Source organism: Argiope bruennichi, chromosome 1 (genome assembly GCF_947563725.1).
Source record: "Argiope bruennichi chromosome 1, qqArgBrue1.1, whole genome shotgun sequence".
NCBI classification, from domain to species: Eukaryota; Metazoa; Arthropoda; class Arachnida; order Araneae; family Araneidae; genus Argiope; species Argiope bruennichi.
The window spans coordinates 130,060,529-130,075,815 of NC_079151.1; the positions used below are offsets into that span (position 1 = coordinate 130,060,529).

The window sequence follows — 15,287 nt, forward strand, 5'->3', positions numbered from 1 at the left end:
GTCAATAATTACGATGAACACACGAATGTATTATACAAATGTATAATACATTCTGTACATATATATATGCAACATTTTATGTATGTATGTACATGTATATACAACATTTTATGTACAATCTTATGTATGTACGTACAAACTGTATGTACATGTATATACAACATTTTATGTACAATCTTATGTATGTACTACAAACTGTATGTACATGTATATACAACATTTTATGTACAATCTTATGTATGTACATGTATATACAACATTTTATGTACAATCTTATGTATGTACGTACAAACTGTATGTACATGTATATACAACATTTTATGTACAATCTTATGTATGTACGTACAAACTGTATGTACATGTATATACAACATTTTATGTACAATCTTATGTATGTACATGTATATACAACATTTTATGTACAATCTTATGTATGTACGTACAAACTGTATGTACATGTATATACAACATTTTATGTACAATCTTATGTATGTACGTACAAACTGTATGTACATGTATATACAACATTTTATGTACAATCTTATGTATGTACGTACAAACTGTATGTACATGTATATACAACATTTTATGTACAATCTTATGTATGTACGTACAAACTGTATGTACATGTATATACAACATTTTATGTACAATCTTATGTATGTACGTACAAACTGTATGTACATGTATATACAACATTTTATGTACAATCTTATGTATGTACGTACAAACTGTATGTACATGTATGTACATAACTACATGTATTATACAAAATTTTATTAATGTTTAACTTACAGAAAAATGCACATGGTATAAAATAGAAATAAATGGTATAAAATATGAAATTCACAGAAAATAATCTTTTACATTAATCTACATTCGGATTCCCTGAACCAGGTGGAAATTCTCTATGTTCTGATCTTCCCCGTCTTATATAACATTTCCTACTGCTACTTGTAAAATATGATTGCTTTGACTACATTCATGTAACGTCACATAAGAGTGCATCGTCAACCGATACTTTTATACATAAAATGTAGCTTTGGATGTTTGTAAGAACTCCTGTTATTGCATTGTCTGAGGTTGCTTTTTTTATCTTTTACAAACTCTAAATCTTAGCGATAGAATTACCTGGAATTTTTAACCTGTTATCTGGGTGTGACAAAATACTTGATTCGGAACGAGTTGGATATGAGTTAAACAGTTATCCAGTAAACAAGTTAATCATTGCTCTTAGTATTATAGCAGGCATTTTACCTGTGTGTGAAGCATTCTAAAACAGCAACAGCCTCAGCAGCATTGTATTTTATTACAAAACATCTTAAGTATAATATGCATTCCAATATGAAAGGACAAATATTAAACACAAATCAGGAGTCGATCGATTCATTGGCTGAACGTGGGCTCTCCCTTTGCTATAAAAGATTTTTTCTCATATGCAAAGGAAACTTGCATTATTTACCTACATTATGTGAATTTCCCAGTAACACCAACTGGCAACATAAGGTACTTTTTTTAAGCACAGGATTCATCTTTTTATGTCTTTCAGCCCTGTATATGGAATTCGAATTCCTTTTGTTGAATAGATTTAGCTGCAAATCCTTCTGTTATGATCAAAGATCGAGACAACTCAAATGACATTTTTATATAATTCATCTTGCTATTAAAATTCTCCTTTTCTTTATCACTATGATTCTACATGTTCCTGTAAATAGTTTATTATTTTGTGATAATATTTGTATTTACCTGAATTTCCTACGAAATTCATGCGAACAGAAGTGTTGATTTTAAAAAGTATCCTATCAAGTCTCCTAAATCAAGTCCGGATCACCAACAATATTTAATTTGATCATTTATAAAAAAAAACACCTTTTATTTCCAAGTACTAATATAAAAAAAACTATTTAAAGGAGCAGACAGAATTAGCACGTCATGGTGGATAGAGGAGAATTATAAGAAAAGGATAAATTATATAACCAGCGGGAGTTGTCTCCCCAAAACTTTCTCGCATACTCTCTGATGAACTTGTCATACCAGAGAAAGCTTTGCATGACATTGGCGTGCAACAGTTACGAAATATTAACTTTTGGCGTGACTTTGGCATTTTTCCTGAATCTATCGTGCCATCCTTGGCGACTGATCTCTGGCATAGTATCCGAAAATCAAATTTGTACTTTAGACACGTTTTCATCAATCAATTGAAGCAAAGATTTGACACAAAAACTGCACTTTTAGTCACAAAAACATATACCAAATTTGATACATTTAAGTAATAGCGTTTTTGAACTATCGCATTTACATGTTTCTGAAAGCACAGACCGACAGACAATCAACTCGTTGCTGGATTTGGCTTAAAATCTGACAGGGAGTCTACACTAGAGATGTTAAATCTGCTTACCGAATTTCATCTATCTAACTCTCTTCGTCTTGTAATTATCGTATTAACCTATATTCGAACAGCCATATGGACAGACTTCCTCTGAACGAATTTAGCTCAAAATTTGATAGAAATCTTCAAATTTGTATAAAAAAAAATATACGAAATTTCATCCGTATAGCTCAGAGCGTTTTTAAGTTATTTTTGTCACAGATGGTCATTTTCCAAAAATGTGTTTTCCGAACTGAGGGAGATCTAAAACGTGGAAATTCGTCAAAATCACGAGTTAATTAAGTTGAAAAGTTTCAATTTTCGATCATCACAATTTCAAAAAGGAAGTTAGTTTATGTATATATATTGTTTCTATATATTTTCCACACTTTTAGAAAAGGTTAAGCTATTGAATATTCTATATATAATTTTACTGCATTTCAATCTTATATTTAATACGAATTATATGACTGTATATATTATATATTATATGAAATCCATTAGCTTTCTTTGTTTAAAAAAGAAATTCCTTAATGCATTTTTCTAAAAGTTTTCTTGGCATGCAATTTTCAGATGCTCGCATTTTCCCGAAGTATTCCAGAAATAGCAAAATGATTCCAGGAAAACTGACATCGACGAGATTATAATGAGAAGGAAAATATTTTCTTGAGAAGAGCGGGTTCCACCCAACACACCAATTCTGTTCTAAGAATGCAAAACGATTTCTAAAAAAGCTTTCATCTTAATTGATTTACTTGAACAGTGGAAGAGAAATCAGCTTAATTGAAGCAATTTACGAACTTATATAAAAATAATTTCAATCCACAGCTTCTTATGACTTTTATTTAGACGGCATTCCATGTATGGATAGTGATTGTTGCAAAATATGGGGAAACGAATCAACGCAGAAAAGTTTCAAAAATGAAAATAATTTGTCGTATAAATCAAAATCAATTATCCTGTATTAATTCTCTGAAAGTCATGATATATTCTAATTACGAAATATAACTGATTTAGAAATGTTACAGTCAAATTTATTAAAGTATATTAAGTCGAATTTTATGTTAAAAATGATCGAGTATACCAAATTTCAAATTTGTTCATCTTTTACTCATATTTTGAAATATGTACATGCAGAATCGGCGACTTTACCACTATTCTTTTTTGTTTCTACATTGCTTTAAACAGAAGCGTGTAATTCTAATTATTCTACATTTCTAAAAATATTTTTATAGACTTAAACTTTAGACTTACAGACTTTTATAACCAAATACAGTTCGCAAGTTGTCATAAAAAGTGTCCCCGAGTGCCTAAAACTTTTTCGATCATTCAAATCGAACCGCGGATGCTGGAATTTAGCGCTTGGCCAGAGGATTCCATCTTTAAAAATCGATTTCTTCAAAGAACTGCGGGAAAAGCAAGTTACGCTAAATCTGTTGGGATCAAATATCGTCTCCTACTGTGGTGTGGTCCAGATTCTTGGAGAGGAGATACTGGCTCATTAAATTTCATTTGTTAAAAATAAACATTTTTTTTTAAAATGAACCGCTTGGAATAAGACTACAGGAAAAACACTCTTTTCCATATTGATTATAATAATAATGAAGTAATCATTTGTTTCCAAGTGAATTCGATTTTCAATAAATTTATGCAAACTAACAAAAATATTTTGATATAAGAATATTATTAATACAAACCAAAAGCTCATAAAAATTGAAAAAAGTAAGCATTCAACTAAAAGCAGTAACTTTAAAATTATTTCTTTTACTGAAAGCAAATATTCAATAATATATTACTTTCAGTGACGTGGAAGAGGACAGTAGCGCCTCGGGCAAAAGAATTTTTCTTCGCCCCTTGTTATATTTAACTTTATTAAGTGGGAGGCTCTGGAATATCAGTACTTTTTGCGGTGCATCATATTCTCTTTCATCCATTGGATTCAGCATAAAAGGTTTCTCATATATTTCGAATATAAAGGAAGATTTTTAATTTCTTAATCCGTACGAGCACCTATTTATCGCATTTTTACTTTCTGGTATCGAAATATAAAGAAAATATTATAATCGAATTCGACAAATCTCCACATTTTAAGACTTCACTCAGTTTGAAAAAGACATTGTTGGAAAATGTCTGACTATGACAAACATAACTTTAAAATGCGTTAAGCATGCTCAGAAAAAAATAATTCTGAGTAAAATCAATCCAAAACTAACATAATATATGAGCATAGATTTAATATTTAGTGAACTTAATTTGTATATCCTAATAATAAAAGCTTCAAAAAAATAATGAATGTCATGCAATTTGAAAATCTTGAAAAAAAAATAATATTTTATGTAATAAATAACCAAGATTATTACAACAGTGCAGAAAGAATATATGTTTAACAGATGCATAATATTTGTAAATATTATTATGTAAGGTTTCCTATGATTATAATGAACGGAATGTGTTCTATGCCTACCGAAATTTGAAAGCACTCACACATTTCGAAAAAAAAAGGTAAATAACTCATATCTTTCTATCTTAGGAATTCCTGTTAGATGCATTGTTAAAGGATAACTTACAAATTTTCGATTTTCCAAAACTATATAATTGTACATTTTTGTACAATTGTATAAAATAGTGAAATGCCCTCTACTTTATCAGAATAAAATTGAATAATTATTTTTGTTTGATGCTGTAAAAGTTCCCTTAATGCAACTACTACCATTCACCTTTAAAATTAAGTAAATGCACGCCAGTAACAAAATATATTTTTAATTGAATAAATTGAAAGATTTATTTATAGAAGAGACAATATAAGGAGGGGGGGAAAAGACTGTTAGGAAATTGAAACAAATTTTAAGAGAACCACAGCTTTAGACATTAACAAAAAAAAGAGAAGCAGATGCATTTATAGATAAACATTAAAACTAAAAATCGATTCTTAGAATGAAAGGGCGGCGCATTTGTTGACTTTTAATTATTTGCGCTTTCTATTCTAGGAAAGGCGAAGGCTGCCACTCATCCTGATGCGACTTATCTCTAAGAAGTGACACCAGGAAATTACACAGTGGAAAATAATCCTTTTATCGATCGCATCAGTTTCTTGAAGATGTCTTCTTTTGAAAGCTTCCGAGAAAAACATTCCTGGATGCTGAATTCGGAGGACTGGGGGATATTCAGCAGTGTGAAATTGGCAAACCCCAACTTTATCGATTGCGACTGGCGCCGGCAAAATATTTGTGCCATTCGCCCCAGCAGGGAGGCTACTGAGTCAGCCATCTCAATTATCCTGCACTCCATTCATCAGCTGAAAGGAGGCCTTCTATTTGAAATGGCAGACTATCTTCTAAATCTATCCGCCTTTCTTCTGGTGAAAGACTGTTTGCTAAAGGGTGCGCCATCCCTTACCGGTTCAAACAGGTTTATTACTTCCCAGTCCCAAAACATCAGGTGTTGCCTGACATTTGTTGCTGATTTCTCACTTGACAATGAAATTTCACGCGCGGAAAATGAAAGAAATGATGTGGTTTGAGAAAGATCGGTTTAAAAATAAAATGGAATTACTCAGTGGCGTAATTAAGGTGGAGAAAGTAGGGGTAATGGGATATAGATGCATCAATGCCACTTTCAGAGAGTGCCGTGGTGACAAAACTTCGGCATGATTATTCGCCATTTTTAATCAAATATGATGAGATACAGCCCTGTGTACTATTTACATTTACGAAGTCACTGCTGACAAATGGCAGCGAAAAAATTCTAAGCCACTCTATAACTACTCTCAATCTTATAGAAAGAGTTTTCCAAATATTATTTTAAAGAAATGCTTCAACGATCATTTCAAGAAATGCTTCACAGTTACAATTCTTACATTTTGAAGTGATCAATTTCTTGCGATTCAGATAAACCAGCTTTAATATTTTTAGAACGCGGTATATGAAATGTATCCGTATGCTCAGGCATTAAAACAAAATATATAATGGAAAAAAAAAATAATACGAGCATACAAAATGCCATTTAGAAAACACTAAATTTGAAAATACAATAGACGCTTTTGTATAACAAATTAGATATCGCAAAAAATAATCAAGAATTTGTTAAGAGCTTGAGTGATAATCATCATAAATATGGAGCATGAATTTATTTTTAATGGATAATATGAACATTTTGAAGATAAATCTTTCACTGTTACTCAAAGAGATCATTCTTCTTACATAACAAACGATCTCGTTTCCACTAATTTACATATAGTCGCGATGCCTGGAGAGTGGTTCGAAAAATTAACGCTCCCGAGATCCACGAATATGTCAGCCTGTTATCCACTATATTTGACCCTTATAGTCATATCCTACCGCTACTGTAGAGTAAAAATTCGATACAAGAATAAATGTCTAGGTGTCAATCACGATGCAAAATGATGAAATTCGTTTTCAAATATCTCTGATGCAACTTCAAAACAGGACTTACAACTAACAAATCAAAATCACTATAAAGTCTCATTGGTTTATGATAGAGACCTATTCCAACTACTGACAAATCTAAGTTGATCCGACCTTAAGTCGAATTTATATTTTCAGTACTTTCAATCAAAAAAGTAATTGTGTCTGAAACATGAGTTCAGTCTATGTGCACATAGTAATTGTACACACTGTGAAAAATGCACAATATATGCTCGCTTATTTGCACTACAATTTAAAATATATCGAAAATTATGCACTATAAAAATCGTTAATGACAAAACAGAATTCCAACAAATAACAACGAATAAACAAAATAATAATAATATATGGACAATATTACATAAGACAATATCAAATCACAAAAATAAATAAATGGATGACTTGCAAAAATAAAAAATAATTCAAGCTCATGCAATTTAAAATTCATCTCCAAATATTTAACGTAAAAACATGAACTCAATTTGCACGCTTTCTGAAGTAAAACAGAATTTGGATCTAATTATACATTATTCACCTGGTGACTTCAACAAATTAGTTACCCAAATGTTTTCTGAGATATCTGCGGTTGGATATCCATTTTTCCGAGAAAAATTTTGCATTATTTTTATTCTGAATACCTGAGGTTAAAAAATGCAAAATAAAATACAAGAAAATTACATCGCCTATAACTGAGAAAAAGGATATTTGAGGTTTAAAAGGTGCATCTTTGAGGATACAGTTATTAGTACGGAAGGGAGGGGGGTAATGGCTGGAGAGGAGTGAGGGATATCAGGGAGGGGGGAAATTTTAATGGCCGTGGCGCGCCCTCAGTTGAAAAGGAGACAAACACCTGTTGCAAAAGAAATTCTCCAGACACTCGATATTATGTAGGCGAGACACAAGAACGCTATTTTTTTAAAACTATTTTATTTTTTTAACAGTTTTTGATAACGCATGCTCTTTTTTCATTTTTATTTTTCAGTTCGTACAGATGTTGATTGAACAAAAGGAACATGAAAGGCGTAGGATTCAAATAGCGCTAATGCATCGGAAAAAATCCTTGTTCTGTTTTTCATATTTTTTCTCCCATCAAGCATATCCTATTAAGAAAGGTGATATGCTTTCATTTTTGTTATTTAACACCTTTCATATCCACATGTTCTGGGTTTTTAGACTCGATGTTTACCAGGTCTAGAAACCCAGGGCTTATAGGCATGTTTTAAATATTTTTTGACAAGAAAGCTTTATATTATTACAAATGCATAAAGGGCATGCATATAATCTAAAACATTAAGAAACGGGTTGAAAGAGTACGGAACATGGTAGTTGCAACAATCTAACACAATATGTAAAATGCAATATATGAATTATGAAGTTCAAAACATAATGATCTGCATTTTAGTCATAATTCACTATTTATTCAATATTTTATCGTCGATGTCCATGATGTTAAGACTACTTTGAGCTCGAATCCTGATGCTACCGAAAGATCTGCCGTGTATCTGAAACAAATGCATATTGACATTCAGCGGAGTAAAATATGCTCGTGTCCATGCTAAGTAAAATTAAGGCAAATTAATATTTTGTTCATCTTCTAGGAAGCATGCAAGGAGAAATGGCGAACAGTTTAAGATTCCCCTGATTCAATACATTTTGAAGAATTTTTATGTGTTCAACATTTTTAGAATAAAAACATTTTTGGAATTATGACTGAATCTTTATGAACACGAAACTTGAAAGCATTTTAAACTAGATAAATGAAATTTTGTACATGGTCTTCATACCAAAAACATACATTTCGATCACAATTTTTATCACTGCATTAATGAAAATGAATGATGCTTCAATTTTGAAATGCATAATGAAAAGTCTGCTTGTCAGTCTGTCACAGCGAAATTGAATACAAAAACTAAAACCCACATTGAACTAGATGAATGAAATTCATTATATATTTTTATTACCAGAATTATAGATTAAATTTCTTGAAATATCATGAACGGATTGATAATCCCCTGGTACTATGTCGAGTGATGCGAACGAGATCACACAATATCGCAAAGTGCCAGATATATGAAATCTAATGCATGTTCTTTTCATTAAAAATAAATAACTTAGTCAGATTTTTTTATCCAATTGATTAAAGAACAGATTGTATCCGTCGTCATGTATATAACAATGGATAAATGAAATAAGATTGCGATTTTGATAATTAAATTGTTGATTAATATTAAATCTTACATCCAATTAAATTAAAGAGGCTCAAAATGGACCTCCATTCTCTTCAGCATACTACAAAACTTAACGCAAAATATATCATAAAATGTTCACTGGTTAGCAATAACAATTGCACATCTGCTACCATTACTTTGATTAAAATTAATATAAATACGAAAAAATGCAGAAAACATTTTGTCATATAAAAATTAATTAAAACAAGAAAATAAATTTTAACTTGAGATTCATTAAGGCTTCAAATTTATGCACTGACGTCCGATATAGCTTACTAATCATTTGATTAAACGGAAAGCTCCACTAGTGACGTGTTTTGAATTACATTATTTATAGCGAGTATCAGACGTATCAAACCATGAGGAGGAGAGAAAAGGTTATCAGACTCGCGAATCTCTACGGCAGATAAAGGAATATTCTGCCAATCGAGCAGATAATTCCATGTTTTGGCCTTAATCCCTTGTCTGGAACAATAAGCAAAGAGGAGGTCAGGACTGGCTTTATTAACAGACACGCCATTCGTACAGTTATTTTACTTTGCGCATTGTGGTTGCAACTGGATGATGATGATGCAATTATTTCATGCTTCCATTCCTTTTTATGTATGATCTAAAAAAAGATCTATTTATGTCTGTATGGCTGGAAATAAAGGGGAGGGGAATCAATTGCATCGTCACGTTCTATTTGCTGAATTCAATAAGAAAAAAAGAACTTTTTGTTTGAAACAATGAAATATAATATTTCAGGCTTGATTCGTCAACCTTCATTTTATTTTCAAAATTTATTCTTAAATATATAGTGACGATAACGTGCGCATGCACATAAAAATGTATTTATTATCTTCGTTACGAAAATGTAAATCGGCAATTAAAATACAATAAAAAGTATTGTTGCAAATTAAAATTAATAATAATAGAAAAAGAAACCGTAAAGAAATAATAATGGTAAAAATCTTTTTAAAAATTTTAATTATTTTTTGTATAATAATATATTTATATGGTTATCCAGAAAAAAATAAAAACGTTAAATGTTCGATTAGTGTTTAATATCAATTAAAAAATCTAACCAAAATTTTGAAAACCCTTTTTTTTTCAGTTACTACTATCCAAGATGTCCCATAATCCCAAATATGTTAAGCTCTTGATTCAACGATTCGCCGTATAGAATGTTTTAAAAGAATTTTTCATTATATATGTCGCATCATGCAGACAGTATACCAGATAATGCACATTATATTAAAGAAAATGATTTCCACAATAGAATATAACTAGAATATAATGGAATATAATATTTGTTAAAATGATCGACATATGCTCCAGGTTAAAGTAATTTGGAATTTAATATGAATATTATAACCAAAAAAATTCATTTTTATTCACTTAATCTATGATTCAACGCTTATTACTTTTGATGCTTATTAAAAATGCATCATTTCGAAGATTATTCTGAATTTGTTTTCAGGAACAACATGTAATATTAAAGGTAAAAACAATTTAATATTAAAGGTAAAAACAATTTAATTTTAGGATGCATTTAAATCATATGAATTAAAAATAAATTATACCACATTTTTACCAGAATATCAGTAGTTAAATTATAAATAATTTCACTATTAATCGGATGGGTATAATTTCAGAGAATTTCCTATTGAAACATATTATGAAATAACGTAATTGGTATAAATTTCAAATTATCAATCAAATTTTCTTGTTGAATTTCATATTTTTAAATACTCAGTCTGTATTATTTCATTATAATGCTGCAATGGAATCTTAGATATAGATAATAGAATTGTATTCAATAAAAAAAAAAATTCAAAACGATTCCACAAATAAAAATTCAATATGCTCTGTGGTTTGGATAGTCCGAATTAATTGGAACAGATGCCAAAATAAATTATCAAATTTTTATAAAAATGACATTTAAAATCGCTGATAATAATTGAGTTGCAACATAAATTGGTAAATAAAACTAGTCTCTTTTCTGAATTGTGTGTTATTTTTAAACTTATCCTCAGAAGATATATGCGTTGGTAGTTAAAAAGTTTTTTTAAAAAAAGAAGAAAATAAATTTCGGGAAAAAAATTATTAAACTAAAAATACAGAACAGATTTAATTTTATAATACTCCCAAAAATAAATACAGATTCGTTTATAAAGTCAGTAATAATGAAAAAGTATTATTATAATACCTTTTCAACATTTTTTCAGTTTTCAAATACGACAGATATTATAATAAATTATAATAGCTGAGGTATTGGTAAATTAATAACTAAGAAGTCAATTTTTAGTCGAACGAAATAAAGCTGAAATTGCTTTAATGTATTTTGTTATTTAAAATTTAGAGAAAAAATTCAGTTTAAAATACAGTACATTAAGCTTGTAAGAAATTTTTTCCTAACATTATTTATAGTTTTACTTTTATGTGCCGAAAGAAATAACACTATCAATTAAACTGAATGTTTTATTATAGTGTAGAGGCTTGATTACTTCAGAAAAGTGAAATCATGGTTATTCTTTTTGAACGAATAATATTCGGCTTTTTATTTTCATTGAATTTCAAATGTTACAGCCTTTATCACTGACAGAACTATAAAAAAATAATAAGAAAAGATAATATAAATTTGAAGCATCTGGCAAATACTCTGAAGGCTATAGGTTGGGAGTGTTTACTCAAATGCTTAATTTATGCCAGTTGGTTAGAAGTTGCATCATCTACGAAATCCATCGCAATAAAAAAATATTGACGTTACCATATGTTATACAATAATTTTTATTGTTACTTTTGGAGAAAATATGAGATTAAATTATTATTAAATTTTTATTTTATCTTTCAGTTATGATTCGGAATTCTACCTTAAATTAACTTTCAGACGAACTAAATTGATGTATTTGATTTTATCAGGATTTAATTTATTTTTTCATCCAGAGTTTTCAAAACTGAATCTTGTTTATTTCATGTTATAGAATATTTTTAAAACTTTAAACATTCGAAAAAAATTTAAAAGAACTGTTTATCAACAAATGACATCCCAACAGTTCTTTATGGTCTTTAAAAATGTATTCACAATGTTTTTCAATAATTTATTCTTAATTTCTTTAAATCTAAATATAATTATAAACTAAAATCAAAAATTTTATTTTAATTATTCTGAACCACTGATAGATATTCTGAACCATTTTTTCCATAAAAGATCACATAACTGATTTAATCGTTTTTTGTTTTTGTTTTTTTTAACAATCTTCATTACAATCATTTTTACTCAAATTCCAACAACTTATTTTTTTAAAGACAAATTACATCATACAATATTCTACATTATAACATCAATAATAGAGAGTGAAAAATAGCTTTTATAATAATTTAGAATCAGATGAATCCATATTATATCAGAATAAATGTGTAATGTTTCATTTAAAACAAATGATCCATTTCAACAAAAAATACAGAAAAAAAACTTAATTTTAAATCTATACATAAATATTTCTAAATTTGTAATAAAATTTTTCAATGTGGACAATGCTTTTAATGCACACACCTGTTACCTGATAATATAGAATTGATTTATATTTTCAACATTTAAAGAATTATAATTACTACCAATATTCCCATTCAGAATACTAAATGAATAAATAATTTGATTTTCAATGTAATGTCTTAGCTTTATTTAATTTAATAGAAGCAGAATTTCAAACTTGTGAACATAAAATTACATAAGTTACTAATAAACATTTTTAAAAAAAACCCAGATTTCTATAATAATTTCAAACACGCAATCATAGAAATACAATCAAATTTAAATTTTGAAGCTTTAAGCAAAATAATCCATAGTACAAGCAATGTTTACTTACAAATCAAAGCGACTAAAAAAATTCTATTTAAATGCGAATTAATTTATCCAAGACGTCATTTTGGAGATAAAAAAAAAACCTAGCCCAGCCCGGAAGAAACGAGTGTCTATACTTAAAAGCAGGTCAACCAACCACTTGTGGGCTGTCACTCGAACGAGTGTCGTATCTTAAACAAACTGAATTCTTTCGAACTCCAAAAGACAATGAAAAAATAATCGTTTGGTGGTTGGGGATCGGAATGACATAGCTTACCTTATTTCCGTGAGAAAGATAAGAGGTCAGCGTGGAGCGGAGAGGCCACTGTAATATCGCGCGAGGAGGAAAAAAGGCTGCTTTTTTGACGTGCCTGAGCTACGACAGAATACATGTGGTATTCTTGCTTGTAAGTTGTTCGCTCATGTGGAACTGGTTTACCTCCTTGCGAGTGCCGCGGGTTGCCAGAAAAAGATGAGTGATGGTCGCCAAACAACAGCCAAGAATGCAACAAGTGATGCTTTGTCTCGCCCGCGTTTGTGGTCGTAATAACGGTTTGTGAGCGGCTTTTCATTCACAGGGCCGCCTTTTGGTTTCGAATTGCACGTGGATTCATTTCAAAAGTATAATAAGAAAGCGTATAATAAGTGAATTATTTTACTTTGTGGTATCTTCGAAAATTTGAGATTTGAGATTTTAATTTCTTTTATTGGGTAATTGAGCCAGAAAAAAAGAAAAGATTTTTTTTTGTCAATTACACCGCAGTAGGCATTATTTTTTTAGTTATTAAATAATGTGAAAGCTTTATTTTATTATATGCAGTTATATAATAAATTAGGAAATGAAATTTATTCTTTTAAATTTTATAATGAAAATTTAAATAAATGAAAACTCAATCGTGCAAAATTTATTAGATTTAGGGAATTTTATATTATGCTGATTTTTAATAAATGAAAAAATTAGTTATCTGACCTTGATTTTCTTGAATATTTTTACTGAATGATGGGGTTTATAAATTTCGTTAAAAAAAATTCTTTGGGCGAGTGAACACTGATTGAGTTTAATTAACATTAATAAAAATTTTACGAAAAATATCAAAAAATTACCTTTTTCGCCAATGGATTGTCACAGTAATATTTTGTAATGCTGTTGTTTTCAGACGAAGACACTTTTTTATTTAAAAAGTTGCATATTTCTGGCATAAAATCTGCAGTTGTTCAAAAATAGTCTTAATTTTGTTTACTGATAATTTAATTGTTTCAAAGGAAATTCAAATTCGATTTTCGATATTATTTCAACAAGTCCGACCCATGACCATTGAACAGAAATAAGGAGCAGCTTCAGCTCCAAGAATGTTAAGGAAGCAAAGAAAAAACGGAAAAGCAAGTTCGCAGATTTTAACGGTATAGAAAAGGGGGGGGATACACGTTTTCGGGAGTAACGCTGGAATCGAAACTAAAAAATAGCTAGGGCCGCAGGTTAAGACAGTTAAAGTTACCTTTATTACATCTTGATAGGCTTGCGAAGTTTTGTAGCTGTAGATCAAACGGTGTAGCCTGTAAAGCGCGAATACACATTCAAACGCACATTAATCTTTGTTATTATAAAGTAAAGATTATTACTATTTTTCTGAATTTTAAAGTGTTGTAAAAATGACTTTTCTGCAATAATATGTTCCGAAGTTTTTGAGAAAAACTTAAAATTTTTAATTGATTCTTATTAAAATTATTTTTAAGCTTAAATTTAAATCTTATTAATTTTTTTTTAAATTTCAGAGAGCATTTACATATTAATAGTAATTTCATTTCAAAATCGGTCGCACTAGATTTCATTGTCTACACTGTAGAACGTTTTTAATAATTATTGCATCGTGACAATTTGCAAATTATATGTCTGCCAATAATCTTGTTAAAACAGCGGATTTCACCAAATTCGAACTCTAATTTTTAGATGTTAGTCTTTTCTCTTTCTGTATTTCACTTAGAAAGTAAAAATGAATATCCTGCTACTGGTACAAACGTGAATTGAACAAAATTAATTTGAATATTAATCGAGAATGAAGAATTCTCTTCTATATTATCACTCATGAAATTTATTTTGATTAATATGAAATTGAATTTTTTAAATTAATTATTTAAATTTAAAATGTTTATTTATCAATTATTATAAGTGAATGCCAATTATATTTGATAACTTAACAATATTATTAAATTTTGAATTTGTATAAAATTTGTAGCGAAATTTTAAATAACAAAAAAAAAAAAAAAGATCTTAAATCTAATTCTGCGTCAAATAAAAATAATTTTCTTTTTTAAAAATATGTCAGATTCAAAATGGCAAGAATCATGCAGAATTAAAAAAAAAAAATCATAAATTTTATCCTTATTGCATTTTTTTTTTTTTTTGAGATAATACATGCGAAGTGTAAGTACATATTTTATGA

The 15,287-nt window shown here is 29.2% G+C and overlaps 1 protein-coding gene across 1 annotated transcript in view; it reads right to left on the reverse strand.

The window, feature by feature from the left end:
* LOC129969230 (uncharacterized) overlaps positions 1-13,285 on the reverse strand; it is a 34,336-nt gene extending 21,051 nt beyond the window's left edge. Inside the window, exon 1 of the mRNA XM_056083694.1 lies at positions 13,124-13,285. The gene's annotated coding sequence lies outside the window, so the exon portion shown is untranslated. The remainder of the gene's footprint in view (positions 1-13,123) is intronic.
* Between the last annotated feature and the right edge of the window lie 2,002 nt (positions 13,286-15,287).